Raw genomic sequence first — 19,077 nt, 5'->3', positions numbered from 1 at the left:
GTATGGTGTGCCAGTTTGCAGAGAGTCTGAAATTCCGGTCTGAAAACAGACTTGGTGTTACTTGTGTTTTAGGCTTTCCCAATGGCGCCCAGGTAGGTGCACCCACACAAGTGAGGTACCATTTTTATTGGGACTCCTGTGGGAACGCGGGACGGTAGGCCATGTTTTGTTGGGGGCATGTTTCGATGGGTGAGCCGAGCAAAATGTGCAGAAAGTGCGTTTTTTTCCCCACATTTCAGGCTTTGCGGGGCTATCTGAGCAACAAATTTTGGGGCGATTTGCGCAAATCATACCTCTGTGGATTCCCACGGGTGTCCTCGTTTCGGAAATGCATGGGGTTTCCTGTTGTCCTTGGTGGCTTGGACACCCGAGGCCCATATCTGTATGGTGTGCCGGTTGGCAGAGAGTCTGAAATTCCGGTCTGAAAACAGACTTGGGGTTACTTGTGTTTTAGGCTTTTCCTTTGGCGCCCAGGTAGGTGCACCCACACATGTGAAGTACCGTTTTCATCAGGACAGCTGTGGGAACGCGGGACAGTAGACCATGTATTTTTGGGGGCGTGTTCCGATGGGTGAGCTTAGCAAAATGTGCGGAAAATGTGTTTTTTTCGCCACATTTCAGAAATTACAGGGGTGTCTGGGTACTAAATTCTGGGGCGATTTGCGCAAATCATACCTCTGCCAATTTCCACGGGTGTCCTCTTTTTGGAAATGCATGGGGTTCCCTGATTTCCTTGGTGGCTTGGACACCCAAGGCCCATATCTGTATTGTGTGCCGGTCGGCAGAGAGTCTGAAATTCCGGTCTGAAAACAGAGTTGGGGTTACTTGTGTTTTAGGCTTTCCCCTTGGCGCCCAGGTAGGTGCACCCACACATGCGAGGTACCGTTTTCATCGGGACACCGGTGGGAACACGTGACGGTAGGAAATGTGTTTTTGGGGGTGTGTTTCGATGGGTGAGCCAAGAGAAATGTGCGGAAAATGCATTTTTTCCCCACATTTCGGACTTTGCGGGGGTGTCTGGGTAATAAATTCTGCGGTGATTTGCGCAAATCATACCTCTGCTGATTCCCACAGGTGTCCTCTTTTCAGAAATGCATGGGGTTCCCTGTTTTCCTTGGTGGCTTGGACACCCGAGACCCATATCTGTATGGTGTGCCTGTCGGCAGAGAGTCGGAAATTCCGGTCTGAATACAGACTTTGGGTTACTTGTGTTTTAGGCTTTCCCCTTGGCGCCCAGGTAGGTGCACCCACACATGTGAGGGACCGTTTTCATCGGGACACCGGTGGGAACACGTGACAGTAGGTCATGTGTTTTTGGGGGTGTGTTTCGATGGGTGAGCCGAGAGAAACGTGCGGAAAATGAATTTTTCTCCCCACATTTTGGACTTTGCGGGGGTGTCTGGGTAATACATTCTGGGGCGATTTGCGCAAATCATACCTCTGCGGATTCCCAAGGGTGTCCTCTTTTTGGAACTGCATGGGGTTCCCTGTTTTCCTTGGTGGCTTGGACACCCGAGGCCCATATCTGTATGGTGTGCCGGTTTGCAGAGAGTCTGAAATTCCGGTCTGAAAACAGACTTGGTGGTTACTTGTGTTTTAGGCTTTCCCCTTGGCGCCCAGGTAGGTGCACCCACACATGTGAGGTACCGTTTTCATCGGAACACCGGTGGGAAAACGTGACAGTAGGTCATGTGTTGTTGGGGGTGTGTTTCGATGGGTGAGCCGAGAGAAACGTGCGGAAAATGCATTTTTCTCCCCACATTTCGGACTTTGCGGGGGTGTCTGGGTAATAAATTCTGGGGCGATTTGCGCAAATCATACCTTTTGCGGATTTCCACATGTGTTCTCTTTTCGGAAATGCATGGGGTTCCCTGATTTCCTTGGTGGGTTGGACACCCAAGGCCCATATCTGTATGGTGTGCCAGTCGCAGAGAGTCTGAAATTCCGGTTTGAAAACAGACTTGGGGTTACTTGTGTTTTAGTATTTCCCCTTGGCGCCCAGCTAGGTGCACCCACACATGCAAGGTACCGTTTTCATCGGGACACCGGTGAGAACATGTGACGGTAGGCCATGTGTTTTTGTGGGTGTGTTTCGATGGGTGAGCCAAGAGAAATGTGCGGAAATTGCATTTTTTCCCCACATTTCGGACTTTGCGGGTGTGTCTGGGTAATAAATTCTGGGGCGATTTGCGCAAATCATACCTCTGCGGATTCCCACGGGTGTCCTCTTTTTGGAAATGCATGGGGCTCCCTGTTTTCCTTGGGGGCTTGGACACCCGAGGCCCATATCTGTATGGTGTGCCGGTCGGCAAAGATTCTGAAATTACGGTCTGAAAACAGACTTGGGGTTACTTGTGTTTTAGGCTTTCCCATTGGCGCCCAGGTAGGTGCACCCACACATGTGAGGAACCATTTTTATCAGGACTCCTGTGGGAACGAGGGACGGTAGGCCATGTGTTGTTGGGGGCATGTTTCGATGGTTGAGCCGAGCGAAATGTGCAGAAAATGCGTTTTTTTCCCCACATTTCGGGCTTTGCGGGGCTATCTGAGCAACAAATTCTGGGGCGATTTGCGCAAACCATACCTCTGCGGATTCCCACTTGTGTCCTCTGTTTGGAAATGTATGGGGTTCCATGTTTTCCTTGGTGGCTTGGACACCCGAGGCCCATATCTGTATGGTGTGCCGGTCGGCAGAGAGTCTGAAATTCCGGTCTGAAAACAGAGTTGGGGTTACTTGTGTTTTAGGCTTTCCCCTTGGCGCCCAGGTAGGTGCACCCACACATGTGAGGTACCGTTTTCTTTGGGACACCGGTGAGAACGCGGGACGGTAGGCCATGTTTTGTTAGGGGTTTGTTTTGATGGGTGAGCCGAGCGAAATGAACGAAAAATATGTTTTTTCCCACATTTCGGACTTTGCAGGGGTGTCTGGGTAATAAATTCTGGGGCTATTTGTGCAAATCATACCTCTGCGAATTTCCACGGGTGTCCTCTTTTTGGAAATGCATGGGGTTCCCTGATTTCCTTGGTGGCTTGGACACCAAACGCCCATATCTGTATGGTGTGCCGGTCAGCAGAGAGTCTGAAATTCCGGTCTGAAAACAGACTTGGGGTTACTTGTGTTTTAGGCTTTTCCCTTGGCGCCCAGGTAGGTGCACCCACACATGTGAGGTACCGTTTTCATTGGGAGACCTGTGGGAATGGGAGACTGTAGTCCATGTATTGTTGGGGGTTGTGGGGGCGTGTTTTGATGGGTGAGCTCAGCAAAATGTGTGGAAAAAATGTTTTTTTCCCCACATTTCGGACTTTGCGGGGGTGTCTGGGTAATAAATTCTGGTGTGATTTGCGCAAATCATACCTCTGCTGATTCCCACAGGTGACCTCTTTTCGGAAATGCATGGGGTTCCCTGTTTTCCTTGGTGGCTTGGACACCCGAAGCCCATATCTGTATGGTGTGGAGGTCGGCAGAGAGTTTGAAATTCCGGTCTGAAAACAGACTTGGGGGTTACTTGTGTTTTAGGCTTTCCCTTTGGCGCCCAGGTAGGTGCACCCACACATGTGAGGTACCGTTTTCATCAGGACATCTGTGGGAACGCGGGACAGTAGACCATGTGTTGTTGGGGGCGTGTTCCAATGGGCGAACTTAGCAAAATGTGTGGAAAATGTGTTTTTTCCCCCACATTTCAGAAATTGCTGGGGTGTCTGGGTACTAAATTCTGGGGCGATTTGCGCAAATCATACCTCTGCGAATTTCCACTGGTGTCCTCTTTTTGGAAATGCATGGGGTTCCCTGATTTCCTTGGTGGCTTGGACACCCAAGGCCCATATCTGTATGGTGTGCCGGTCAGCAGAGAGTCTGAAATTCCGGTCTGAAAACAGACTTGGGGTTACTTGTGTTTTAGGCTTTTCCCTTGGCACCCAGGTAGGTGCACCCACACATGTGAGGTACCATTTTCATTGGCAGACCTGTGGGAATGGGAGACGGTAGTCTATGTGTTGTTGGGGGCGTGTTTTGATGGGTGTGCTCAGCAAAATGTGTGGAAAAAATGTTTTTTTCCCCACATTTCGGACTTTGCGGGGGTGTCTGGGTAATAAATTCTGGTGTGATTTGCGCAAATCATACCTCTGCTGATTCCCACAGGTGTCCTATTTTCGGAAATGCATGGGGTTCCCTGTTTTCCTTGGTGGCTTGGACACCCGAGGCCCATATCTGTATGGCGTGCCGGTCGGCAGAGAGTCTGAAATTCCGGTCTGAATACAGACTTCGGGTTACTTGTGTTTTAGGCTTTCCCCTTGGCGCCCAGGTAGGTGCACCCACACATGTGAGGTACCGTTTTCATCGGGACACCGGTGGGAACACGTGACAGTAGGTTATGTGTTTTTGGGAGGATGTTTCGATGGGTGAGCCGAGAGAAACGTGCGGAAAATGCATTTTTCTGCCCACATTTCGGACTTTGCAGGGGTGTCTGGGTAATACATTCTGCGGCGATTTGCGCAAATCATACCTCTGCGGATTCCCAAGGGTGTCCTCTTTTTGGAACTGCATGGGGTTTTCCTTGGTGGCTTGGACGCCCGAGGCCCATATCTGTATGGTGTGCCGGTTTGCAGAGAGTCTGAAATTCCGGTCTGAAAACAGACTTGGGGTTACTTGTGTTTTAGGCTTTTCCCTTGGTGCCCAGGTAGGTGCACCCACACATGTGAGGTACCGTTTTCATTGGGAGACCTGTGGGAATAGGAGACGGTAGTCCATGTGTTGTTGGGGGCGTGTTTTGATGGGTGAGCTCAGCAAAATGTGTGGAAAAAATGTTTTTTTCCCCATATTTCGGACTTTGCGGGGGTGTCTGGGTAATAAATTCTGGTGTGATTTGCGCAAATCATACCTCTGCTGATTCCCACAGGTGTCCTCTTTTCGGAAATGCATGGGGTTCCCTGTTTTCCTAGGTGGCTTGGACACCCGAGGCCCATATCTGTATGGTGTGGAGGTCGGCAGAGAGTTTGAAATTCCGGTCTGAAAACAGACTTGGGGGTTACTTGTGTTTTAGGCTTTCTCTTTGGCGCCCAGGTAGGTGCACCCACACATGTGAGGTACCGTTTTCATCAGGACATCTGTGGGAAAGCGGGACAGGAGGCCATGTGTTGTTGGGTGCGTGTCCCGATGAGTGAGCCGAGCATAATGTGCGGAAAATGCATTTTTTTCCCCACATTTCGGACTTTGGGGGGGTGTCTGGGTAATAAATTCTGGGGTGATTTGCACAAATTATACCTCTGCTGATTCCCACAGGTGTCCTCTTTTCAGAAATGCATGGGGTTCCCTGTTTTCCTTGGTGGCTTGGACACCCGAGGCCCATATCTCTATGGCGTGCCGGTCGGCAGAGAGTCTGAAATTCCGGTCTGAATACAGACTTCGGGTTACTTGTGTTTTAGGCTTTCCCCTTGGCGCCCAGGTAGGTGCACCCACACATGTGAGGTACCGTTTTCATCGGGACACCGGTGGGAACACGTGACAGTAGGTCATGTGTTTTTGGGGGTGTGTTTCGATGGGTGAGCCGAGAGAAACGTGCGGAAAATGCATTTTTCTCCCCACATTTCGGACTTTGCAGGGGTGTCTGGGTAATACATTCTGGGGCGATTTGCGCAAATCATACCTCTGCGGATTCCCAAGGGTGTCCTCTTTTTGGAACTGCATGGGGTTCCCTGTTTTCCTTGGTGGCTTGGACACCCGAGGCCCATATCTGTATGGTGTGCCGGTTTGCAGAGAGTCTGAAATTCCGGTCTGAAAACAGACTTGGGGGTTACTTGTTTTTTAGGTTTTCCCTTTGGCGCCCAGGTAGGTGCACCCACACATGTGAGGTACCGTTTTCATCAGGACATCTGTGGGAACGCGGGACATTAGGCCTTGTGTTGTGGGGGCGTGTTCCGATGAGTGAGCCGAGCATAATGTGCTGAAAATGCATTTTTTTCACACATTTTGGACTTTGGGGTGGTGTCTGGGTAATAAATTCTGGGGCGATTTGCGCAAATCATACCTTTGGGGATTTCCACACTTGTTCTCTTTTCGGAAATGCATGGGTTCCCTGATTTCCTTGGTGGCTTGGACACCCAAGGCCCATATCTGTATGGTGTGCCGGTCGCAGAGAGTCTGAAATTCCGGTTTGAAAACAGACTTGGGGTTACTTGTGTTTTAGTCTTTCCCCTTGGCGCCCAGATAGGTGCACCAAAACATGTGAGGTACCGTTTTCATTGGGACACCTTTGGGAACACGGGACAGTAGGCCATGTGTTGATGGGGTGTGTTTCGATGGATGCGACGAGCGAAATGTGCGGAAAATGCTTTTTTTCCCACATTTCAGACTTTGCAGGGGTTTCTGGGTAATACATTCTGGGGCGATTTGTGCAAATCATACCTCTGCGGATTCCCACGGGTGTCCTCTTTTGGGAAATGCATGAGGCTCCCTGTTTTCCTTGGGGGCTTGGGCACCCGAGGCCCATATCTGTATGGTGTGCCCGTCGGCAAAGAGTCTGAAATTACGGTCTGAAAACAGACTTGGGGTTACTTGTGTTTTAGGCTTTCCCATTTGCGCCCAGTTAGGTGCACCCACACATGTGAGACCATTTTTATCGGGACTCCTGTGGGAACGCGGGACGGTAGGCCATGTGTTGTTGGGGGCATGTTTCGATGGGTGAGCCGAGCGAAATGTGCAGGAAATGCGTTTTTTTCCCCACATTTCGGGCTTTGCGGGGCTATCTGAGCAACAAATTCTGTGGCGATTTGCGCAAACCATACCTCTGCGGATTCCCACTTGTGTCCTCTGTTTGGAAATGTATGGGGTTCCATGTTTTCCTTGGTGGCTTGGACACCCGAGGCCCATATATGTATGGTGTGCCGGTCGGCAGAGAGTCTGAAATTCCGGTCTGAAAACAGAGTTGGGGTTACTTGTGTTTTAGGCTTTCCCTTTGGCGCCCAGGTAGGTGCACCCACACATGTGAGGTACCATTTTCTTTGGGACACCTGTGAGAATGCGGGACGGTAGGCCATGTGTTGTTGGGGGCGTGTTTTGATGGGTGAGCCGAGCGAAAAGAGCGAAAAATATGTTTTTTCCCACATTTCGGACTTTGCAGGGGTGTCTGGGTAATAAATTCTGGGGCGATTTGCGCAAATCATACCTCTGTGGATTCCCACGGGTGTCCTCATTTCGGAAATGCATGTGGTTCCCTATTTTCCTTGGTGGCTTGGACACCCGAGGCCCATATCTGTATGGTGTGCCGGTTGGCAGAGAGTCTGAAATTCCGGTCTGAAAACAGAGTAGGGGTTACTTGTGTTTTAGGCTTTCCCCTTGGCGCCCAGGTAGGTGCACCCACACATGTGAGGTACCGTTTTCATCAGGACAGCTGTCGGAATGCGGGACAGTAGACCATGTGTTGTTGGGGGCGTGTTCCGATGGGTGAACTTAGCAAAATGTGCGGAAAATGTGTTTTTTTCCCCACATTTCAGAAATTGCGGGGGTGTCTGGGTACTAAATTCTGGGGCGATTTGCGCAAATCATACCTTTGCGAATTTCCACGGGTGGCCTCTTTTTGGAAATGCATGGGGTTCCCTGATTTACTTGGTGGCTTGGACACCCAAGGCCCATATCTGTATGGTGTGCCGGTCGGCAGAGAGTCTGAAATTCCGGTCTGAAAACAGATTTGGGGTTACTTGTGTTTTAGGCTTTCCCCTTGGCGCCCAGGTAGGTGCACCCACATATGTGAGTTACCGTTTTCATAAGGACACCGGTGGGAACACGTGACGGTAGGCCATGTGTTTTTGGGGGTGTGTTTCGATGGGTGTGCCAAGAGAAATGTGCGGAAAATGCATTTTTTTCCCAACATTTCGGACTTTGCGGGGGTGTCTGGGTAATAAATTCTGGGGCGATTTGCGCAAATCATACCTCTGCGGATTCCCACGGGTGTCCTCTTTTTGGAAATGCATGAGGCTCCCTGTTTTCTTTGGGGGCTTGGACACCCGAGGCCCATATATGTATGGTGTGACGGTCGGCAAAGAGTCTGAAATTACGGTCTGAAAACAGACTTGGGGTTACTTGTGTTTTAGGCTTTCCCATTGGCGCCCAGGTAGGTGCACCCACACATGTGAGACCATTTTTATCGCGACTCCTGTGGGAACGCGGGACGGTAGGCCATGTGTTGTTGGGGGCATGTTTCGATGGGTGAGCCGAGCGAAATGTGCAGAAAATGTGTTTTTTTCCCCACATTTCGGGCTTTGCGGCGCTATCTGAGCAACAAATTCTGGGGCGATTTGCGCAAACCATACCTCTGCGGATTCCCACTTGTGTCCTCTGTTCGGAAATGTATGGGGTTCCATGTTTTCCTTGGTGGCTTGGACACCCGAGGCCCATATCTGTATGGTGTGCCGGTCGGCAGAGAGTCTGAAATTCCGGTCTGAAAACAGACTTGGAGTTACTTGTGTTTTAGGCTTTCCACTTGGCGCCCAGGTAGGTGCACCCACACATGTGAGGTACCGTTTTCATCGGGACACCGGTGGGAACACGTGACGGTAGGCCATGTGTTTTTGGCGGTGTGTTTCAATGGGTGAGCCAAGAGAAATGTGCGGAAAATGCATTTTTTCCCCACATTTCGGACTTTACGGGAGTGTCTGGGTAATAAATTCTGGGGCGATTTGCGCAAATCATACCTCTGCGGATTCCCAAGGGTGTCCTCTTTTTGGAACTGCATGGGGTTCCCTGTTTTCCTTGGTGGCTTGGACGCCCGAGGCCCATATCTGTATGGTGTGCCGCTTTGCAGAGTCTGAAATTCCGGGCTGAAAACAGACTTGGGGTTACTTGTGTTTTAGGCTTTTCCCTTGGCGCCCAGGTAGGTGCACCCACACATGTGAGGTACCATTTTCATTGGCAGACCTGTGGGAATGGGAGACGGTAGTCCATGTGTTGTTGGGGGCGTGTTTTGATGGGTGAGCTCAGCAAAATGTGTGGAAAAAATGTTTTTTTCCCCACATTTCGGACTTTGCAGGGGTGTCTGGGTAATAAATTCTGGTGTGATTTGCGCAAATCATACCTCTGCTGATTCCCACAGGTGTCCTCTTTTCGGAAATGCATGGGGTTCCCTGTTTTCCTTGGAGGCTTGGACACCCGAGGCCCATATCTGTATGGTGTGGAGGTCGGCAGAGAGTTTGAAATTCCGGTCTGAAAACAGACTTGGGGGTTACTTGTGTTTTAGGCTTTCCCTTTGGCGCCCAGGTAGGTGCACCCACACATGTGAGGTACCGTTTTCATCAGGACATCTGTGGGAAAGCGGGACAGGAGGCCATGTGTTGTTGGGTGCGTGTTCCGATGAGTGAGCCGAGCATAATGTGTGGAAAATGCATTTTTTTCCCCACATTTCGGACTTTGGGGGGGTGTCTGGGTAATAAATTCTGGGGTAATTTGCGCAAATTATACCTCTGCTGATTCCCACAGGTGTCCTCTTTTCAGAAATGCATGGGGTTCCCTGTTTTCCTTGGTGGCTTGGACACCCGAGGCCCATATCTGTATGGCGTGCCAGTCGGCAGAGAGTCTGAAATTCCGGTCTGAATACAGACTTCGGGTTACTTGTGTTTTAGGCTTTCCCCTTGGCGCCCAGGTAGGTGCACCCACACATGTGAGGTACTGTTTTCATCGGGACACCGGTGGGAACACGTGACAGTAGGTCATGTGTTTTTGGGGGTGTGTTTCGATGGGTGAGCCGAGAGAAACGTGCGGAAAATGCATTTTTCTCCCCACATTTCGGACTTTGCAGGGGTGTCTGGGTAATAAATTCTGGGGCGATTTGCGCAAATCATACCTCTGCGGATTGCCAAGGGTGTCCTCTTTTTGGAACTGCATGGGGTTCCCTGTTTTCCTTGGTGGCTTGGATGCCCGAGGCCCATATCTGTATGGTCTGCCGGTTTGCAGAGAGTCTGAAAATCCGGTCTGAAAACAGACTTGGGGTTACTTGTGTTTTAGGCTTTTCCCTTGGTGTCCAGGTAGGTGCACCCACACATGTGAGGTACTGTTTTCATCAGGACATCTGTGGGAACGCGGGACATTAGGCCTTGTGTTGTGGGGGCGTGTTCCGATGAGTGAGCCGAGCATAATGTGCTGAAAATGCATTTTTTTCACACATTTCGGACTTTGGGGTGGTGTCTGGGTAATAAATTTAGGGGCGATTTGCGCAAATCATACCTTTGCGGATTTCCACACTTGTTCTCTTTTCGGAAATGCATGGGTTCCCTGATTTCCTTGGTGGCTTGGACACCCAAGGCCCATATCTGTATGGTGTGCCGATCGCAGAGAGTCTGAAATTCCGGTTTGAAAACAGACTTGGGGTTACATGTGTTTTAGTCTTTCTCCTTGGCGCCCAGATAGGTGCACCAAAACATGTGAGGTACCGTTTTCATTGGGACACCTTTGGGAACACGGGACAGTAGGCCATGTGTTGATGGGGTGTGTTTCGATGGATGCGACGAGCGAAATGTGCGGAAAATGCTTTTTTTCCCACATTTCAGACTTTGCAGGGGTTTCTGGGTAATAAATTCTGGGGCGATTTGTGCAAATCATACCTCTGCGGATTCCCACGGGTGTCCTCTTTTTGGAAATGCATGAGGCTCCCTGTTTTCCTTGGGGGCTTGGGCACCCGAGGCCCATATCTGTATGGTGTGCCGGTCGGCAAAGAGTCTGAAATTACGGTCTGAAAACAGACTTGGGGTTACTTGTGTTTTAGGCTTTCCCATTTGCGCCCAGTTAGGTGCACCCACACATGTGAGACCATTTTTATCGGGACTCCTGTGGGAACGCGGGACGGTAGGCCATGTGTTGTTGGGGGCATGTTTCGATGGGTGAGCCGAGCAAAATGTGCAGTAAATGCATTTTTTTCCCCACATTTTGGGCTTTGCGGGGCTATCTGAGCAACAAATTCTGGGGCGATTTGCGCAAACCATACCTCTGCGGATTCCCACTTGTGTCCTCTGTTTGGAAATGTATGGGGTTCCATGTTTTCCTTGGTGGCTTGGACACCCGAGGCCCATATCTGTATGGTGTGCCGGTCGGCAGAGAGTCTAAAATTCCGGTCTGAAAACAGAGTTGGGGTTACTTCTGTTTTAGGCTTTCCCTTTGGCGCCCAGGTAGGTGCACCCACACATGTGAGGTACCATTTTCTTTGGGACACCTGTGAGAACGCTGGACGGTAGGCCATGTGTTGTTGGGGGCGTGTTTTGATGGGTGAGCCGAGCGAAATGAGCGAAAAATATGTTTTTTCCCACATTTCGGACTTTGCAGAGGTGTCTGGGTAATAAATTCTGGGGCGATTTGCGCAAATTATACCTTTGTGGATTTCCACAGGTGTCCTCTTTTCAGAAATGCATGGGGTTCCCTGTTTTCCTTGGTGGCTTGGACACCCGAGGCCCATATCTGTATGGGGTGCCGGTCGGCAGAGAGTCTGAAATTCCGGTCTGAATACAGACTTGGGGTTACTTGTGTTTTAGGCTTTCCCCTTGGCGCCCAGGTAGGTGCACCCACATATGTGAGGTACCGTTTTCATTGGGACACCTGTGGGAACACGGGACGGTAGGCCATGTGTTGTTGGGGGTGTGTTTCGATGGGTGCACCGAGCGAAATGTGCGGAAAATGCTTTTTTTTCCACATTTCAGACTTTGCAGGGTTGTCTGGGTAATAAATTCTGGGGCGATTTGCACAAATCATACCTCCTCAGATTCCCACGGGTGTCCTCGTTTTGGAAATGCATGGGCTTCCCTGTTTTCCATGGTGGCTTGGACACCCAAGGCCGATATCTGTATCGTGTGCCGGTTGGCAGAGAGTCTGAAATTCCGGTCTGAAAACAGACTTGGGGTTACTTGTGTTTTAGGCTTTCCCCTTGGCGTCCAGGTAGGTGCACCCACACATGTGAGGTACCATTTTCATCAGGACAGCAGTGGGAACGCGGGACAGTAGACCATGTGTTGTTGGGGGCGTGTTCCGATGGGTGAACTTAGCAAAATGAGCGGAAAATGTGTTTTTTTCCCCACATATCAGAAATTGCGGGGGTGTCTGGGTACTAAATTCTGGGGCGATTTGCGCAAATCATACCTCTGCGAATTTCCACGGGTGTCTTCTTTTCGGAAATGCATGGGGTTCCCTGATTTCCTTGGTGGCTTGGACACCCAAGGCCCATATCTGTATGGTGTGCCGGTTTGCAGAGAGTCTGAAATTCCGGTCTGAAAACAGACTTCGGGTTACTTGTGTTTTAGGCTTTCCCCTTGGCGCCCAGGTAGGTTCACCCACACATGTGAGGTACCGTTTTCATCGGGAGACCTGTGGGAATGGGAGACGGTAGTCCATGTGTTGTTGGGGGCATGTTTTGATGAGTGAGCCGAGCATAATGTGCGGAAAATGCATTTTTTTCCCCACATTTCGGACTTTGGGGGGGTGTCTGGGTAATACATTTTGCGGTGATTTGCACAAATGATGCCTCTGCTGATTCCCACAGGTGTCCTCTTTTCAGAAATGCATGGGGTTCCCTGTTTTCCTTGGTGGCTTGGACACCCGAGGCCCATATCTGTATGGTGTGCCGGTCGGCAGAGAGTCTGAAATTCCGGTCTGAATACAGACTTCGGGTTACTTGTGTTTTAGGCTTTCCCCTTGGCGCCCAGGTAGGTGCACCCACACATGTGAGGTACCGTTTTCATCGGGACACCGCTGGGAACACGTGACAGTAGGTCATGTGTTTTTAGGGGTGTTTTTCGATGGGTGAGCCGAGAGAAACGTGCGGAAAATGCATTTTTCTCCCCACATTTCGGACTTTGCAGGGGTGTCTGGGTAATAAATTCTGGGGCGATTTGCGCAAATCATACCTCTGCGGATTCCCAAGGGTGTCCTCTTTTTGGAACTGCATGGGGTTCCCTGTTTTCCTTGGTGCCTTGGACACCCGAGGCCCATATCTGTATGGTGTCCCGGTTTGCAGAGAGTCTGAAATTCCAGTCTGAAAACAGACTTGGGGGTTACTTGTGTTTTAGGCTTTCCCCTTGGCGCCCAGGTAGGTGCACCCACACATGTGAGGTACCATTTTCATCAGGACATCTGTGGGAACGCGGGACAGTAGGCCATGTGTTGTGGGGGCGTGTTCCGATGAGTGAGCCGAGCATAATGTGCGAAAAATGCATTTTTTTCCCACATTTCGGACTTTGGGGGGTATCTGGGTAATAAATTCTGGGGCGATTTGCGCAAATCATACCTTTGCGGATTTCCACACGTGTTCTCTTTTCGGAAATGCATGGGGTTCCCTGATTTCCTTGATGGCTTGGACACCCGAGGCCCATATCTCTATGGTGTGCCGGTCGGCAAAAAGTCTGAAATTACGGTCTGAAAACAGACTTGGGGTTACTTGTGTTTTAGGCTTTCCCATTTGCGCCCAGGTAGGTGCACCCACACATGTGAGGAACCATTTTTATCGGGACTCCTGTGGGAACGCGGGATGGTAGGCCTTGTGTTGTAGGGGGCATGTTTCGATGGGTGAGCCGAGCGAAATGTGCAGAAAATGCGTTTTTTCCCCCACATTTTGGGCTTTGCGGGGCTATCTGAGCAACAAATTCTGGGGCGACTTGCGCAAACCATACCTCTGCGGATTCCCACTTGTGTCCTCTGTTTGGAAATGTATGGGGTTCCATGTTTTCCTTGGTGGCTTGGACACCCAAGGCCCATATCTGTATGGTGTGCCGGTCGGCAGAGAGTCTGAAATTCCGGTCTGAAAACAGACTTCGGGTTACTTGTGTTTTAGGCTTTCCCCTTGGCGCCCAGGTAGGTGCACCCACACATGTGAGGTACCGTTTTCTTTGGGTCATCTGTGTGAACGCGGGACAGTAGGCCATGTGTTGTTGGGGGCGTGTTTTGATGGGTGAGCCAATAGAAATGTGCGGAAAATGCATTTTTTTCCCCACATTTCGGACTTTGCCGGGGTGTCTGGGTAATAAATTCTGGGGCGATTTGCGCAAATCATACCTCTGTGGATTCCGAAGGTTGTCCTCTTTTTGGAACTGCATGGGGTTCCCTGTTTTCCTTGGTGGCTTGGACAACCGAGGCCCATATCTGTATGGTGTGCCGGTTTGCAGAGAGTCTGAAATTCCGGTCTGAAAACAGACTTGGGGTTACTTGTGTTTTAGGCTTTCCCCTTGGCCCCCACGTAGGTGCACCCACACATGTGAGGTACCGTTTTCTTTGGGTCACCTGTGTGAACGCGGGACAGTAGGCCATGTGTTGTTGGGGGCGTGTTTTGATGGGTGAGCCGAGTGAAATGAGCGAAAAATATGTTTTTTCCCACATTTCGGACTTTGCAGGGGTGTCTGGGTAATAAATTCTGGGGCGACTAGCGCAAATCATACCTCTGTGGATTCCCACGGGTGTCCTCGTTTCGGAAATGCATGGGGTTCCCTGTTTTCCTTGGTGGCTTGGACACCCGAGGCCCATATCTGTATGGTGTGCCGGTTGGCAGAGAGTCTGAAATTCCGGTCTGAAAACAGACTTGGGGTTACTTGTATTTTAGGCTTTCCCTTTGGTGCCCAGGTTGGTGCACCCACACATTTGAGGTACCGTTTTCATCAGGACAGCTGTCGGAACGCGGGACATTAGACCATGTGTTGTTGGGGGCGTGTTCCGATGGGTGAGCTTAGCAAAATGTGCCGAAAATGTGTTTTTTTCCCCACATTTCAGAAATTGCGGGGGTGTCTGGGTACTAAATTCTGGGGCTATTTGCGCAAATCATACCTCAGCGAATTTCCACGGGTGTCCTCTTTTTGGAAATGCATGAGGTTCCCTGATTTCCTTGGTGGCTTGGACACCCAAGGCCCATATCTGTATGGTGTGCCGGTCGGCAGAGAGTCTGAAATTCCGGTCTGAAAACAGAGTTGGGGTTACTTGTGTTTTAGGCTTTCCCCTTGGCGCCCAGGTAGGTGCACCCACACATGTGAGGTACCGTTTTCATCGGGACACCGGTGGGAACACGTGACGGTAGGCCATGTGTTTTTGGGGGTGTGTTTCGATGGGTGAGCCAAGAGAAATGTGCGGAAAATGCATTTTTTTCCCCACATTTCGGACTTTGCGGGGGTGTCTGGGTAATAAATTCTGGGGCGATTTGCGCAAATCATACCTCTGCGGATTCCCAAGGGTGTCCTCTTTTTGGAACTGCATGGGGTTCCCTGTTTTCCTTTGTGGCTTGGACACCCAAGGCCCATATCTGTATGGTGTGCCGGTTTGCAGAGAGTCAGAAATTCCGGTCTGAAAACAGACTTGGGGGTTACTTGTGTTTTAGGCTTTCCCCTTGGCGCCCAGGTAGGTGCACCCACACATGTGAGGTACCGTTTTCATCGGGAGACCTGTGGGAATGGGAGACGGTAGTCCATGTGTTGTTGGGGGCATGTTCCGATGAGTGAGCCGAGCATAATGTGCGGAAAATGTATTTTTCTCCCCACATTTCGGACTTTGGGGGGTGTCTGGGTAATAAATTCTGGGGCGATTTGCACAAATCATACCTCTGCGGATTCCCAAGGGTGTCCTCTTTTTGGATCTGCATGGGGTTCCCTGTTTTCCTTGGTGGCTTGGACACCCAAGGCCCATATCTGTATGGTGTGCCGGTTTGCAGAGAGTCAGAAATTCCGGTCTGAAAACAGACTTGGGGGTTACTTGTGTTTTAGGCTTTCCCCTTGGCGCCCAGGTAGGTGCACCCACACATGTGAGGTACCGTTTTCATCAGGACATCTGTGGGAACGCAGGACAGTAGGCCATGTGTTGTGGGGGCGTGTTCCGATGAGTGAGCCGAGCATAATGTGCGAAAAATGCATTTTTTTCCCACATTTCGGACTTTGGGGGGTGTCTGGGTAATAAATTCTGGGGCGATTTGCGCAAATCATACCTTTACGGATTTCCACACGTGTTCTCTTTTCGGAAATGCATGGGGTTCCCTGATTTCCTTGGTGGCTTGGACACCCAAGGCCCATATCTGTATGGTGTGCCGGTCGCAGAGAGTCTGAAATTCCGGTTTGAAAACAGACTTGGGGTTACTTGTGTTTTAGTCTTTCCACTTGGCGCCCAGCTATGTGCACCCAAACATGTGAGGTACCGTTTTCATTGGGACACCTGTGGGAACACGGGACAGTAGGCCATGTGTTGTTGGGGTGTGTTTCGATCGATGCGACGAACGAAATGTGCGGAAAATGCTTTTTTTCCCACATTTCAGACTTTGCAGGGGTGTCTGGGTAATAAATTCTGGGGCGATTTGCGCAAATCATACCTCTGCGGATTCCCACGGGTGTCCTCTTTTTGGAAATGCATGGGGCTCCCTGTTTTCCTTGGTGGCTTGGACACCCGAGGCCCATATCTGTATGGTGTGCCGGTTTGCAGAGAGTCTGAAATTCCGGTCTGAAAACAGACTTGGGGTTACTTGTGTTTTAGGCTTTCCCCTTGGCGCCCAGGTAGGTGCACCCACACATGTGAGGTACTGTTTTCATCAGGACATCTGTGGGAACGCGGGACAGTAGGCCCTGTGTTGTGGGGGCGTGTTCCAATGAGTGAGCCGAGCATAATGTGCGGAAAATTTGTTTTTTTTCCACACTTCGGATTTTGGGGGGGTGTCTGGGTAATAAATTCTGGGGCGATTTGCGCAAATCATACCTTTGCGGATTTCCACATGTGCTCTCTTTTCGGAAATGCATGGGGTTCCCTGATTTCCTTGGTGGCTTGGACACCCAAGGCCCATATCTGTATGGTGTGCCGGTCGCAGAGAGTCTGAAATTCCGGTTTGAAAACAGACTTGGGGTTACTTGTGTTTTAGGCTTTCCCCTTGGCGCCCAGCTAGGTGCACCCAAACATGTGAGGTACCGTTTTCATTGGGACACCTGTGGGAACACGGGACGGTAGGCCATGTGTTGTTGGGGTGTGTTTCGATGGATGCGACAAGCGAAATGTGCGGAAAATGCTTTTTTCCCACATTTCAGACATTGCAGGGGTGTCTGGGTAATAAATTCTGCGGCGATTTGCGCAAATCATACCTCTGCGGATTCCCATGGGTGTCCCCTTTTTGGAAATGCATGGGGCTCCCTGTTTTCCTTGGGGGCTTGGACACCCGAGGCCCATATCTGTATGGTGTTCCGGTCGGCAAAGAGTCTGAAATTACGGTCTGAAAACAGACTTGGGGTTACTTGTGTTTTAGGCTTTCCCATTGGCGCCCAGGTAGGTGCACCCACACATGTGAGGTACCGTTTTCATCGGGACACCGGTGGGAACACGTGACGGTAGGCCATGTGTTTTTGGGGGCGTGTTCCGATGGGTGAGCTTAGCAAAATGTGCGGAAAATGTGTTTTTTTCCCCACATTTCAGAAATTGCGGGGGTGTCTGGGTACTAAATTCTGTGGTGATTTGAGCAAATCATACCTCAGCGAATTTCCACGGGTGTCCTCTTTTTGGAAATGCATGGGGTTCCCTGATTTCCTTGGTGGCTTGGACACCCAAGGCCCATATCTGTATGGTGTGCCGGTCGGCAGAGAGTCTGAAATTCCGGTCTGAAAACAGAGTTGGGGTTACTTGTGTTTTAGGCTTTCCCCTTGGCGCCCAGGTAGGTGCACCCACACATGTGAGGTACCGTTTTCATCGGGACACCGGTGGGAACACGTGACGGTAGGCCATGTGTTTTTGGTTGTGTGTTTCGATGGGTTAGCCAAGAGAAATGTGCGGAAAATGCATTTTTTTCCCCACATTTCGGACTTTGCGGGGGTGTCTAGGTAATAAATTCTGGGGCGATTTGCACAAATCATACCTCTGCGGATTCCGAAGGGTGTCCTCTTTTTGGAACTGCATGGGGTTCCCTGTTTTCCTTTGTGGCTTGGACACCCGAGGCCCATATCTGTATGGTGTGCCTGTTTGCAGAGAGTCTGAAATTCCGGTCTGAAAACAGACTTGGGGTTACTTGTGTTTTAGGCTTTCCCCCTGGCACTCAGGTAGGTGCACCCACACATGTGAGGTAGCGTTTTCATCGGGAGACCTTTGGGAATGGGAGACGGTAGTCCATGTGTTGTTGGGCGCATGTTTTGATGAGTGAGCCGAGCATAATGTGCGGAAAATGTATTTTTCTCCCCACATTTCGGACTTTGCAGGGGTGTCTGGGTAATAAATTCTGGGGCGATTTCCACAAATCATACCTCTGCGGATTCCAAAGGGTGTCCTCTTTTTGGAACTGCATGGGGTTCCCTGTTTTCCTTGGTGGCTTGGACACCCAAGGCCCATATCTGTATGGTGTGCCGGTTTGCAGAGAGTCAGAAATTCCGGTCTGAAAACAGACTTGGGGGTTACTTGTGTTTTAGGCTTTCCCCTTGGCGCCCAGGTAGGTGCACCCACACATGTGAGGTACCGTTTTCATCGGGACACCGGTGGGAACACGTGACGGTAGGCCATGTGTTTTTGGGGGTGTGTTTCGATGGGTGAGCCAAGAGAAATGTGCGGAAAATGCATTTTTTTCCCAACATTTCGGACTTTGCGGGAGTGTCTGGGTAATAAATTCTGGGGCGATTTGCGCAAATCATACCTTTGCGGATTTCCACATGTGTTCTCTTTTCGGAAATGCATGGGGTTCCCTGATTTCCTTGGTGGCTTGGACACCCAAGGCCCATATCTGTATGGTGTGCCGGTCGCAGAGAGAATGAAATTCCGGTTTGAAAACAGACTTGGGGTTACTTGTGTTTTAGTCTTTCCCCTTGGCGCCCAGCTAGGTGCACCCAAACATGTGAGGTACCGTTTTCATTGGGACACCTGTGGGAACACGGGACGGTAGGCCATGTGTTGTTGGGGTGTGTTTCGATGGATGCGACAAGCGAAATGTGCGGAAAATGCTTTTGTCCCACATTTCAGACATTGCAGGGGTGTCTGGGTAATAAATTCTGGGGCGATTTGCGCAAATCATACCTCTGCGGATTCCCATGGGTGTCCTCTTTTTGGAAATGCATGGGGCTCCCTGTTTTCCTTGGGGGCTTGGACACCCGAGGCCCATATCTGTATGGTGTGCCGGTCGGCAAAGA

This window comes from Ambystoma mexicanum, chromosome 12, assembly GCF_040938575.1.
Source record: "Ambystoma mexicanum isolate Mex_15411 chromosome 12, UKY_AmexF1_1, whole genome shotgun sequence".
Classification (NCBI taxonomy): Eukaryota; Metazoa; Chordata; class Amphibia; order Caudata; family Ambystomatidae; genus Ambystoma; species Ambystoma mexicanum.
This window is presented reverse-complemented; position numbering follows the sequence as displayed.